The sequence below is a fragment of the Protopterus annectens genome, chromosome 3.part0, assembly GCF_019279795.1.
Source record: "Protopterus annectens isolate FY-2018-M chromosome 3.part0, PAN1.0, whole genome shotgun sequence".
Classification (NCBI taxonomy): domain Eukaryota; kingdom Metazoa; phylum Chordata; order Ceratodontiformes; family Protopteridae; genus Protopterus; species Protopterus annectens.
Window position 1 is genome coordinate 462,932,043 of NC_056731.1, and position 14,806 is coordinate 462,946,848.

General features: G+C 40.2%; 1 protein-coding gene across 1 annotated transcript in view; it reads left to right on the forward strand.

Moving 5' to 3' along the window:
* The window catches only part of TRIO (trio Rho guanine nucleotide exchange factor), a 5,137,669-nt gene that overhangs the window by 1,965,495 nt on the left and 3,157,368 nt on the right, over nucleotides 1–14,806 (forward strand). The window lies entirely within an intron of this gene.

Sequence of the window (14,806 nt, forward strand, 5' to 3'; positions counted from 1 at the left end):
TAGAGGCTTGTATCCAATATGGCATTGTTCCGAGGGGTATGCGGATACTTTGTATGCCAGCACAAGGTGACCGCTACCCGGAACTTTTGGCCAAATGGCAAACTATCAACATTGAGACTAGTTTTAAGTACATGTCCCTGCTGAATGAGTTCTTTTCTCCGGAGTTGGACATTTTAAAAAAAGTGACTGAATTGCAACATAAGCTTGAAGCTGAGTTTAGCGATGGGCCATATAGTGAACGTATGGAAGCACTATATGTTACCTTTACTGAGAATGACGATAAATTGAAAAAACAGAAAACGGGTAAATTACAAAGAGATTTCCTGGACTTCACCAATGGGAACATCTTCGTATGGCCGAGGGCCAATGAAAATAGATCGATGGTGAACACTGCCAGGCGATTGGCAGATTCAACCAGGAGGGGAGGGAGGAGTGATGCGATGACGAACATAGCGCCTGAATGTAACACGTTTCCCACGCCGTTTCAGAAAGAGAAGGAGAGTGGTATCGGAACGCGTTTTGTGACAGCCAATATAACAACACATGAATCAAGGGAGGAAGAACCAATGGCTGACTTGGCTGATGAACAAACGGACACGGAGTCTACTCGAGTGCAGGAGGGTCCTGCCAGTGTCACGATTGATGTGACAAACTTAGGTACCAGTTCAAATCATGATGTAGGTACCTGCTCTTCACAACAAATTGTCGTAGTGAACTCTAATTCAGATGGCAATTCCTTGGGAGCACGCCCCAAGATACAAGGAGCGAGCCACAATAATAATTTTTTGGGACTGCTACCAGCACCGGTCAAAAAGAAAGGTCCCTGGAAGCGGTCAGTAAGCGAGGACAGGGGGACCGACAAGAGAAGAAAAATTTGGGACTGACTGCTGATAATGATATGGGTATTGTTACTAACTTATCATCTTATGTTTTAAACTCTAGAGAATTAGAGGTGTTGAATAAGGGATTAACCTTTATTCCAAGCAAAATGGTTGTTATGATGAAATGTTGATAGATATTATGTTATACTGCAGGAATGTGTCACTGAAGTTAATGTATGGTAACAGTAATGAGAAGGATTATTCCCTTAGAAAACCAAGTGGTTTTGTCCCGCAATTAACATCAAGTTTGAATTTGTTCGTTAGTGCATGTGAGAAAGATATGATAGATTACTATAAGGAAGCAGACTTTAAGAAATATCACAACTTATCTGCTGAACAAAGGATAGCACTGAATAGTCTCATTGCCAACAGGGACATTGTGATAAAAATTGCGGATAAGGGGGGTGCCATTGTCCTCATGGACACGACATGGTATAACAACAAATTGAATGAGCTATTACAAGATAGTAACACATATCTACTCATAAATCCCCTAACAGTAAAAAGTATTGTAGATAGGGTGAATATTCAATTGAATGCTCTATTGTTTGAAATGAAAATATCTGAGGAAACTTATCAGTTCCTCAAAATAGAGAAACCAGTTATTCCGATCTTTAAAGCACTACCGAAGATACATAAATCTATCCAAAACCCACCCCTTAGACCGATAGTATCTGGGAGGGGATGGGTTACGGAAAATGTGTCGATATGGGTGGAACACACTTTACAACCCTATCTAGATCAAATGGATAATGTGTTGAAAGATACAGCACATTTCTTAAGGCTACTAGGTCAATTGAATAAATCATATAGTAAGAATTTACTGATGGTCACTATGGATATTCAAAGTCTATTCACTGTGATTGACAATAAGTTTGGTATTGATAGTGTACAATTGCTCCTGGGTGATCTAGGAGTTAGTGATGATAAGTTATCACTCATTACATCACTATTAAGCATTGTTTTGGAGAACAGTGTTTTTCGGGGAGGTAATGGCATGTATAGACAAGCGCAGGGGGTCGCCATGGGGACCCCCTGCGCAAATACATATGCCAATTTGGTTCTCTCTCAATGGGAAAGAACACATGTCATCAACAATGAGGAATGGAGACGTCAACTACAGTTATATCTACGTTTTGTAGATGACATTTTTCTTTTGTGGGATGGGACAGAGGAAGAACTAGATGAGTTTATTAACCACTTACACTCAACTACGAAGTTTTTTAGGTTTTCTATCAACATGTCACGCAGTTCCATAGATTTCTTAGATGTATGTGTACAACAGGATACAAAAGGCTTTAGATCCAAGCTACATAAGAAAGATTGCTGGAAGAACTCACTTTTGGCATTTGACAGCATGCACCCTAGATATACATATCGCAACATAGTACAGGGGCAGGTGAGCAGGGTCTCTAGGTTATGTCTTCTAGAATCAGATTTTGAAGAGGAGACGACTAGACTTAAGGAGAACTTTAATGATAGGGGCTATAAGCAGAATTTGGTAAATGAAACTGTGGAAAGAGGTAGATCCAAGCGATTCACGGATTATAAGCCCTGGATTTTAAGAGCTTTTGAAAGGGATGAGGTCAAAAAGAGCAATGAGGCTTTATGCAAAGTCCCGCAGGTTATGTTAAACTATAGCAGTAACACTAGTGATATCTGCAATATAGTGAGGAAGAACTGGAACATCTTGACCAGTGATAGTACACTGGGGGGCATAGTGGGACCTCAGCCCACTTTTAGGTATAGAAGGAATAAAAACTTAAAGGATCTACTGTGCAAGGAACCTTCCGTGCCAAATGTGTCCTATGCTCTACCATACTCAATAGGAACGAGTAATTGTGGATCATGTAAAGCTTGTCCCCACATAAATAAAGATACTGTATTTATACATCCCACTACCAAAAAAGTGTTTCACTTTAAAGGAAGAGCAACCTGCCGCACAACCAACATAGTATATTTAGCAGAATGCTGTCAATGCCAAGGTTTTTATGTGGGTAAGACGAATAGCATGTTCAAAGTAAGGATTCTTCAGCATCTTTCGAGTATTAGGAATAAAGATGAAAGAAATGTGTTATGTAGACATGTGATTTTGCACCCTACACATACATTCAAATTTAGGGTTATTGTAAATGTTAAACCCAGCACTAGGGGGGGTGATATTGTGCTTCAAACAGAAACTGTAGAAACAAAATGGATTGCTAGTTTAATGGTAAACAGGAAGCCAGGCTTAAATGATTACATACCAATTAAGCCTATTTTGAAAAATAGGCGTGTCTTTCACTGAATGTGCTTGCTATTTCTGAATGTGATTGGCTTTTATATGTATATAAGTGAACCATCTCATTCATTTTATTTATCTGAAGAAGGGTCATCCCGAAAGCGCTTATCTTGTGATTTTAAGAATAAAGAAGATTTTTTAAGCTGTCAGCAGTGTCCAACTTTGCTTCGTTTTTCTTCATTTGTGCTACCTGCTTAAGTTGGACTTTGGCGTCTTACTGGGTATTTGTTTTCTACTGCTATCCTCTATCTAAAAATAGCTGTTGTATAGTGTCAAGTTCTTTGGACATAATTTCTCTTGTAGATGACATCCGTGCGGCTCTCACACATTGACCCTTTACTATGTTCTTAAACATATGGGGTGGATGACAGCTCCCATAAAATATATAATCATTCGAAAATGTGGGTTTTCTGTATAGTTTGGAAATATATCCATGGTCATCAGAACTAATATAAATGTCTAAGTAAGCTATTCCATTTTTCTCTATAGTGTGAGTGAATTTTAGAAATTCAGTTGTGTTGTTGATATAATTAATAAAACTCTGAATACTTTCCGTTTCTCCCTTCCACACGATTAATATATCGTCTAAAAACCGTGTGTACAGCAACATTTGTTTGTAGTATTCACTGGTAAATATATACTGGTTCTCCCATTCCAGCATGACTAGATTAGCAAATATGGGCGCACATGATGCGCCCATAGCAACTCCCCTTGTTTGTCTAAACGTTTCACCCAGAAATTCAATGTAGTTATGGTCAAGAATAAGTTCCGTCATACTCGTAATAAGCTGTATTTTGTCCCAAGTGAAACCAGAATATTTCACCAAACTGTTGTTAAAATATTCAAGTCCTAAATCTTTAAGTATGCAGGAAAATAAATCCTTGACATCCACTGTTATGAATGTTAGATCCGCATCCCAAACATCTTGGTTCAGTTTTTTTAACAAATCCCAAGAGTCCTTGATTAGGTGTGGGACTTTTCCATATATATGTTTTGTCCAGTGGTCCACTGTAACACCTAGATTGAATGTTTTCGACTTAGACCCAGATATAATAGGTCTTAATGGACGGTTCTGAATGTTTTTATGGATCTTGGGGATACCAATAATGTGTGCCAAAATGGGATATTCATTTCTTAAAAAGTTATATAGTTCTTCAGTAATTCTATTATCCAACAGAAACTCTTCTATGACTAGATCGATCCGTCTATGTCCTATATTAATCTGATTCCGTGAGATGACTTCATAATTGCCTGAATCAAACAAAATATCATGAATTTGCTGTTGGTATTCATTTGTATATGTCACTATAATCCCCCCACCCTTATCGGGTTTCATGATTCTAACATCTCTGTTAGACATTATATCATTTAACATTTTCCTTTCTTTGTTAGTAAGATTATCCTTGAATAAACTAAATGGTTCAACTCCTTTCCTAATATTATTATATACCGCATATATGTCTCTACATACAGCTTGTTCGTAAAGTGCCACCTGTGTGTTGTTGGGGGGAATATAAGTACTTTTCTTAACTAATTTATTTTCATAACCTAAAGGAGGGTCAGCATTATCTTTAAATTGAAGAGCCAAATTTATTCTCCGACAGTACAGTTTTACCTCTTTTATAGTGTCAAATAGGTTGAACTGTCCCGTTGGAATATACTTCATTCCTTTACTGAACAATGTAAACAGTTCTTCTTTTATTTCCAGGTTGGTATAATTGTATACCATATATCCTTTGAAACTATATATCTTTGGATGACTATTGGATATATTAGTCACCAGATGGTTATTTTCAGTTGTCCCATCTATCTTAGTATTATCTGGACTATCCAAAGATGTGATGCCATTTACTGTGTTATTGTCTATTGGTATCTCTTCTGAAATTTCTTTGGGGCTGGAAAAAACCGTCCCCCTTGAAAATTTGCATCACCATCCTGTCTAACATGTACTCTTTTCCTTCCACTATGCTCCAACTGATTAATATTGTCCATTTCTCTCCTTAATTGTGGCCAAATATATACTCTGCCTACCCTATATAGTTCTTTTTCTCTCTCCATTTTATGTATCTTTCTATTATATATCGTCTTCATCTTGTAACTAGCTGTCTGAAACTGTTTAAAATATAATTCCTGCCATTTTTCAAATTCCTTATTGCCTATAATTTCATCATTTAATTCTTCTATCTCATTATATAACTTTGCCACCTTTTCATCATTATGCTTCATTAACATTTTCATGTACATGCTTCCAAACAAGTCAAATAGTTTGTTAAAATCTTGTTTAACTGTGTTATTGTATTCAAACCCTAAAGGTAGCTTGAAAAAACGCAACCCTCTAGGCACAATGTTAGAATTGATACATTTCTCTAAATATACATTGTCCAATTTAACACTTTTAAACTGTATTAATTTTTTCCCCATAAGATGAATTTTGTTTTTCATATTATTAGATAATCCATTAAATGCAGCAGGTTCATGTCTAAAATTACATTCACCATCAATTTCAAATAAATATTCGTCATTTAAAAAGTCTTGCATGAATTTATCATTATTTTCTCTATCAGTAAAAGGTACGTTTTTATCATATTTTCCTTGTACATTTTTACAGTTGTTCGGACTAGTCAGGAAGTCTTTAAACACAGTACCTGTGTGTATCTTGTTTGCGTTTTTCTTAGTCACATTAGAGTAGGTTTTGTTTGTTTCTCGTATTTTTGGTTTAGCCACAAGTCTCTCCGATTCCTCTTTATGGTGGAACAAACTGAAGTCGAATGTGAATTCGGCTTCGGGTAATATGTTATCACCCAAATCCCTGATGTCAATTCCTGTAGCCGTTTTGGCTGTTTTTTGTGTGGTAAGAGAGTCCTGCGGTTGTCCGTTTGGGATATCACCCATACTGTTTAACTCAATACGCTCAGCTATGAAGGGAGGGGTGATCGAGACGTTTACCCCTCGTTGTGGAGAACTGGTGTTGTTGCCAGCCTGAACGGAGGCTGCTAGTTTCCCTACTAGGTCCAGTAATCTCGATACATCCGCTTTCAGTGTGGTAACTTCCGCTCTAAGTGCTGTAAACTCCGCTCCACCCAATGAAGTATCCGAAGGTGCTGGGTTGGTCATGATCCAACTAAGAACAATATAAACGTAGCACAACGACAAAATTACACTTCCGAACCCAAAACCTGGAACTCGAGTTGAGCTGGTTGACGTAGAACTCAATTAGAGCTGGTAAACGTATTGGTAAAAGAAAATCCTTCGCAAGTTAATGCCAACTGTTTATTCCACAAAACATGTAGAATGCAATACGAATCCAATAAACATGAACAAGGCACAAAAGCTGAATAGTGCAAATAAGCAAAGCAGTAAAACTGATGTAAACAGTAGATCGGTTAAGCGCTTTCATCTGACGATAGCAGATTTCATCAGAACCAAGATGTTTTCTACATCACCTGTTTAAATACCCAACATGTTGGCGCCAAACATTAATTAATAATTACTAATTGTTGCTTAAAATTGAGATTGCTAAAACAATATATGTGATTACTTAAAAAATATATATATATATATGTAGTTACTTTTCACTATTCACCCCCAATTTAGCTTCCAACTTATATCCATTAGTTTTATCAAAGCACTTACAAAAAAAACTAAAACCTACCACCCTCGCTGCTGACCTCCTCCCTGCAGAGTACCTACAAATAGCTGCGGATGTCATTTTATATCCGATATCTATCCTTATCAACAGAACTTTATCCGAAAGCGCTATCCTCTCCCTCTGGAAAATATCCCACGTCATCCCACTCCATAAAGGTGGTAGTTCTACAGACATATCCAACTATAGACGCATTGCCATTCTTTCCCCACTAGCCAAAATAATTGAGAAATGTGTACACAAGCAACTAATGCAATACCTTACACGGAATAACTTACTGTCCAACTCCCAGCATGGTTTTAGGCCGTACCACAGCACCACCTCAGCCCTTCTTTCCTTTACTAATGCCATAAACCAAAACAGGAATGACAAGGGGCTATCCTCCGCCCTCTTTCTTGACGTATCAAAAGCCTTTGATATGGTCAACCATGAACTTCTCATTCTTTCTCTAAAATCTATTTCCCCCAATAAACATGCATTCCACTGATTCCATTCCTACCTGACTTAGACAACAGGCGGTACTGTGGCAGGGCAAACTCTCCAGCCAGCTACCTCTCACACATGGTGTCCATCAGGGCTCCATACTAGGTCCACTACTCTTCTCTATTTTTGTCAACAAACATCACATTGCTATCCCTAAAGCTACCTGTATTCAATATGCAGATTATTCCACTCTGATCTGCTCAGCCACCTGCCCATCTGAACTGCAAATCCTAACCAAAAATACATTTAACTCTATTGAGAACTGGTTCGCCAACCAACGCCTACTGCTGAACTCCAATACAACTAAACTTCTACTCTTCACCCCCATTAATAGATCTTGCCACACTTTCATTCTCATCACGTCTAGCAATGGTACCACTATCTCCCCAGATCAACACACCAAACATCTAGGGGTTATCATAGATAATCTCAAATTTGACCTACAGGTCAACAAAACCATACAGACCATCAATAAGAAGCTTTGATCACTGTATAGAAACAAGACATTTTTAACCCCACTGGCTAGGACTGCAGTCGCCTGATCATACCTACTCCCTACTCTTTTATATGCCTCGCTTGTACTCAAACCTCAAAAATCCAAACTAGGTAAGTTTTCCTATAGCTACAACCATATTTCTAGATTCACCACTGGCTCCAACTATAGAACCCACTACTGCCAGAACCTGATACAACTTGAGTGGCTAGAACTGCCCAGCTTAATTCAATTTAGTCGGCTTATAATAGCACCCAAAATTCTATACCTCCCTGAGTATAACCCCTCACTTATAAATATTAAGCCATATAGCAACCTGAGATCCCTACAATCAGCCAACAAACTACTGACCCAAACCCACAAAGCTAATAGCTCTGCTAGTGAATCCCTTTTTGCTAACTTTGTTGGCAAAACCTGGAATTCGTTGCCAAACTATATAATCCTACAATCCTCCAAAAGTCTCTTCAAAAAAAACCTCACAGTATCTCAAAGTGCTCTGGCTTTGCCCATGTACCAACCGTGATTAAGTTGTAAACTGAAAGCATAATCTGTAAATATCATAACATGCAACTATGTCACCAAGCTCTATATCCAGTCTGACGTCTCTTGCTTTTAATTGTGTTTGTCCATGAGAATTGAGTCCCTACTAGGAAACACAACTAAATCATTATACATGATCACTTTGTTTTATATTTTCTAATGTTATCTAACTTCTTGTTTTATCTGTGTAAATTTGTCTATTTGGAGCTTTTCTTCCCGGGCCTCTGCTGAAAATAGACATGTATCCAGTCAGACTATCCCGGTAAACAAATGTAAAATAATAAATAAAATAAAGTAAACCAGCGTGTATGTAGCCCACTATCTTGGGCTGCCAATATTAACCTTTCATTTCTTGATGTGAATTCACCCCTCTCCTTAACCATTCCTGTGTTTGTTCTTGATCAACATGAGGCTCTTTCAGAAATTTTATATACTTGCAACTTTGTTTTTTCCACATTTCTTGCCTTCTCATCTGGTTCTTCACCTTATATTCCTTTTGTTTTTTAGCACATTCAGTTGCTGCCTGGTTTTTATCTACTTTTGGTATAATTTCCATTCTTGCTTCTGGTCTGTATGTTTACCGATATCCTTCCATATCACTGTTGTATTTTATTCACCTAATGTATCTCCTGCCATGGATAGCTGCTGATAGCCAAGGATAGCCAGTGTCTGACCAGTATTCCAAAGCCTTCAGCTGTTTATAGGCACCATATGTCACACATATACTACTGGAGCAAGGTGTAGGGCATAAAGGTGATGTATGTATGGATACAAACCCTCAGAACTTTTTGCCACCAGTCCAAATGCCATTGTCATCCGTTGGTCTGAATGCCCTTCTGCTGTGCTATTTACCAAGCCATTTTTTTTCAGCTAAGTTCGCTGTTGGGGTTTCTTCACTTTTTACATTTGTTTGGTATTGTGCTCATGTCATCCAGAGGAGAAAATGTCAATGTGAGTGGTAGTTTCTCCGTAAAGACCATCATGACCTTTGTCTTTTTTGCTTGGATGCTTCCCATGATCTTACACACTGTTCTGTCTGCCAGGCATTTGTGCCTAAGACCTAATGTAGTCACCTCTCCTGCTTGTCCATGCATCTTGAGAACCACAAACTTAAGGCTTGAGCACAAGTCCTAAGCTGTTAGCTCAAGTTATAGTGGCATAATCCTTACATCCTGAGGGCCAGCCTAATGTCAGGCCTCATCCGGCTGCTGTCCAGCCTACCCTGGATATCTCTCTAGAGGCATCTCTCTGAAAGTCCTGAAGACTGTATCAGTCTTGTTTCTGATTCCTCTGCTATGACTCTGTTGGAGGCTGACATGATCCAAATTCTTGCACGTACTCTGAGGCTTTTCCAACAATTGTACCTGAAGTTGATAGAGAAACCTGGCTGATCATATCCAAATGCTGTTACTTGGATCTTGGTGAGGAAGGAAATTCTTGCCTTCGTTGTAGAAGCACATCAGGGGTCTGACCCTCCGAGGGGTTTTCGGGTGGATGTCTTTCAGAAAAAGGAACAGAAAACAAAGCATATTTCCCTTGTTGTGAAGGATCCCCAGCATGAATGGTGGGATTTTGTTCATGGTTTATTTAATGTTTTGATGGCGCTGAAGCCTCCTCAATGGGTGTCTGTTCCTGTTCCCTCTGGTCTTCCACACCTGTGAAAAACCTAGGGATTTGGATTACTCACATGAAATGTGTACCTGGGGAGAATCCTTGGCCTGTTCTTCCCAAATTCCTTCCCCGTGGATTACATTTGAGAGGAAGATTCTTCTAGTCCAGACTCCCCCTTGGAAGAGTTGTCCTTTGGTGATACTATTGCCCACTTGATGGACTACTAAGTTGGAGTGTTCCCAAGTCTCTGATGTTCGATTGAGGTACTACGGGCTCCTACAGATAGACTCCTAAACCATCTGCTATTCCTCCTTTTCTAGTTGCCCTTTTGGATATTTTTTCTGCAGCTTCTACAAACCATCCAAGTGGCCATCTACTAAGCTGCTTCCTTCTGATAAGGATAGTAGTGGGGCAAGAAGGTTTACACTGCTGCCACTTTGTCCTTTAGGACCATTAAACTATCAGACTCATGTGAGCAGGTAAGTCTTGGCCCTCCTTTCACAGGTTTCTGACTTCTCTGTTTCTGAGGGAAAGGCTTCTGCTCTTTCATTGTTAGGCAACACTTCTCACATTGCCCGCAACTCAGTACAGTGCAGCTATGATGCATCTGATACCTCTTCCAGAGCTGCTACCTTTGGTCCAGTCATGAGATGTTATTCTTGGTTATGGCTTCAGTCTTTTTCCTGGTAACATAAAGGCAAAACTTTTGGGTGCTCCTCTATATAACAGAAGTCGTTTTGGGACTGCTACTGCTGACTTATTTAAAGCTGTCTGGATAAGTGTTAGGCCTTGCTGGAACTGGAACATTTTTGTTTTACCTGTTCCTAAGTTTGAGGAAATGTCCTTTGTATTCTGCCTTTGTTTATAGGCAGACCCCCCCCCCCCAAAAGATATAAGAAGGGTCCTAGGTGTGTTTATCCTAACTACTCAGACTCCTTCCTCCCAGAAACCTTCCTTTCAGGATAATCAGGATAATTCTGGTTTTCTTCGAAATTAGGCCTTCCCTTGTCCGCCTACCTTTTTTATCTCTTCCAAATTGACTTAGAATCACCTCAGATTCTTGGGATGTTCATCGTGTTTCACTGTTGCAGTCATTACACTCGGGTTATCCTGCTGGCAGGCTACCCGCATTCGGCCTGAATTCCAAAGTCCTGGTCCGGCATCGGTTGCTGTCGCCTCTTCCCTGACGTCAGTGCGCCAGGGGTATAAAAGATGCAGCCAACGCCATTTTCTTCTGTCTTTCTTGCCGCGAGGTGCCCGAAGCAAAAGCAGTTCGCAAGTGCTGGTTGGGCGACCCCTGAGATTTTCAAAATCGAATTTCAGTTTCGAAGTTTTCAATAAAGCTAAGTACCCCGTTGGGGAAAATTTTTTCTTGCTCCAGACCGATGTCAGAAAAAGTTAACAATTGTATTTCTTGTGGGAAGCAAATACCTCATAAGGATTTTCACTCTTACTGTATTCCTTGCGTAGGCCCTGACCACGACGTTGCTAGTTGTCGGTTTTGTGCTAGATTTAACCAACGCACTATTAAGCGTCGGTATGATTTTGCTTTTCATTATTTTGGAAAAAGGTTTAACTACATAATGCTGTCAGAACAACCGACAACCAGAATTCATAAAAAACGCAAGGATAAAGACAAGGACAAGCATCCGAGGTCCAAAACCGATGAAGCCTCTTCTAGGCCATTCGCTGGTGCTCAGTGAAGTGCTTTCGCAGCCCCTGACTCCCGCTACCTCAGAGCCACAGGCCGCCTCCGACTCCCACGTTGAGACAGCTAGGCCTCTGGATACTCAAGGTATTGGCCCTTAAGAAATTAATCCCTCAGATGGGTCTGGAGCCACTGAGCAGGCATCGGCTTTTGAGGGTGTCTTCAGATCTACACAACTTTATATAAAGCCTACTTCAGCATCCAAAACAAAGTCTAAAACAGTTTTAAAGACAGGGAAACCAGTACAGCATTCTCCATGACAGGCTTCTATGCCTAAGAAACAGATGCTCAAAATGGCCGAAGACCTAATTACCTTGATCAGGGGTTCCCATCCCCCTCCTGATAAGAGGCCTAGGCAAGACACTGAATATGATTCCTCTGATCAGGTTTCCATTTCCTCTGATTCCTCTTCTGATCAGGGATATTCTGTTCCTCTCTATGAGGATTCTGATGCTGAAGATTCTATTCCTTCAGCTTCTCCTCCTGAGGACTTGACTTTTGGGGAAACCCTGCATACCATGAGGGAGCATTTCCATTGGGAGAGCCAGGATTATTCCTATTCTAAGAAAAGACTTAGAGACTTTCTTTTACTTCCTCAGCACAGACCTCTTGCAATTCCCCCTGTTCTAGACATAGTAGAAGATGTTTTTTCAGAGTCCAGCCTGTCTACAGACTCTCTACCTCCTGCCCCTGTTAAGCCGGACAGATACTACAGGGTCCCAGACTCCCATAAATTTCTTTACAAAAACCCTGCTGCTGACCTAGAAACTGTCTCACAGGGTCCCAAAGGGGTCAAGGCTGCTTCTGCCAAAAACCCTGTCCCCTCAGACAGAGATTCTAGGGCTTTGGACAGATGGGGGGGGGGGGGGGAGTTTACATTTCTACCTTGGCTGTAAGGGCTTTAAATTGTCTTTTAACCAAACCATTCATTTGCCTTCCTTTCACCCAAATCCACAGAATAAAGGGGAGAGACTTCTGCTTTCTTTGGACATAGACAGCTGCGCTTCTACTTGGACAAAACTAAAGCTTTCAGAAAGACTGAGCAACTTTTAGTGGCATATGCTGCAGGATCACAAGGAAAGGCTATTTCAAAGCAGATTATTTCAAAATGGATCGGACACTGCATTTGTTTCTGCTATTCACAACATGGCAAATCAGTGCCTAAGGGCATTAGATCACATTCTACCAGGGCAGCAGCCACCTTGGCAGACTTCCTCCCTTGGTTGGTACCAACCAAGGATATTTTGGAGGCTGCAACTTGGACTTCAGTGCACACTTTTACTAAGCACTACCACTTACCTCTTTATTCTAAATCCAGAGCAGGCTTTACCACTGCAGTACTGCAGGGCCTTATAGCCACTCCTAATTCTATTTAGACCCAGCCGCATCTGGCCTCTACAAATTTGCCTCCCCTTCCTTTGGCCTCATCTTCAGTACCCACCTTGGAATCTGGATCCAACTTCAGAACTTCTGTGTCACCTGACAAACAAGATTCCCTCGGACATTTCAAACCTCAAACTGACTCCATGGTTTCTCCAGTTCCATTAATAGCCAGGCAGCCTGTGCTGTCTTTGCCTGTCCATTCCATTCTGTTATCTTCCCATAAATCCTCTGCGAGAAAACTGTACAGAAGTAAATGGAAAAGATTTGTTTATTGGGCATAGCAGAGTCAGGTGGAAGCATTTTCAGTTCCGATACAGTCTGTTCATGAATATTTTAGCAAGTTTATTTAATGAGAGTGCTAGTTTATCGACTAAATCCAACTCGCAGTCATTTTGAATTTTCATGTGGGATTTTAGAATTCTTCCTTGGCTTTCTCCAAAATATGGAAATCATTTTTGAAAGGTACTCTTCTACTTAGACAATCCTTACAAAGATGCTCTACTGGGATGTGATTTAAATTGATACTGCAAGCCTTGACACAGTCTCTTTTTGAACCTGCAGCTAACTGTTATTTAAAATTCTTGACCTAGAAGACTGTCTTTTTATTTGAAATTAGATCTGCAAGAAGAATTTCTAAACTTAAAGCATTATCTTCTAAGCCCGCATATTTGATTTTCCACAAGGACAGGGGTCCCCTTACGTACCAGTGCTTCCTTCCTACCCAAGGTGTTGTCAGAATCCAACATTAACCAAGCCATTGACCTGCCAGTATTTTTCCCAGACTTTACAAATAATGGCCAGTGTATGCTGCACTTACTGGATGTTCATAGACCATTAAGTTTTTACCTGCACAGAACATAATTTAGAAAGACAGACCAATTGTTTTTCCTTTGCACATCACATGATGGGCAAATCAGTCACAAAGTTAACTAGCCAAGATGGTTGACAGATTGCATCTCCTTTGTCTACACTAAATTGATTCTCCCCTTACCAGAGTCATTAAAGGTTCATTACACAAGGTCTGTGGCTACTTCCACTGTATTCCAGTCTAGAGCATCCATGGGTGATATTTGTGCTGCTGCTATTTGGTCAAATCCTCATACCTTTATCACTCATTATAAACTAGATCTGGTATTGAGTGGAAGACCGGTCTTCGGCTCAACTGTACTCAGGAATATCCTTCCTTAGAGTCCACCCAGGAATTTAGCTAGGTGGGGACTCTGTCCCATACTTTGAGGAATGAATGAAAATTGACAACATCAGATAAAGAAGACCATAATGTTCCATCTGTGTTGTCCATTTTTATTCTTTCTCAGCTCCCCATCCTCCATCCTCCTCAATTTCTCTCAACGACGTCTGGAGGAACAAAATCTTTAAGGGCACCAAGGACACCATGTACTAGATCTGTTGAGCTCCAGTTATGGCAATTCTTTTACGGTCTCTCTCTCTCAAGATGTAAATAGGATCTGAAGGAAATTAGGTATGGTGCATTGTGGGTAGGAAAGGAATTTGAGAGTTTGTTGGTCTCCACAAGCTGGAGTAACGTCCGAGTCGGATCTGAGCCCATACGTTGAAGAATGAAAATGGACAGCACAGATGGAATGTCATTGTAAGTGGGTAACTTTTTTTACTGGCTAGTATGTACACTGCCTGGATATCAGCAAAGAAGACATTTGGAGAAAGTTAGAGAGCAGTCAACCAGAAAAGGAGAAGAGGGAACTTTGGCTGAGAAGAATCTTGTAGCTGTTAACCCAAATGCAGATGGAGTACCAGCTGTGGC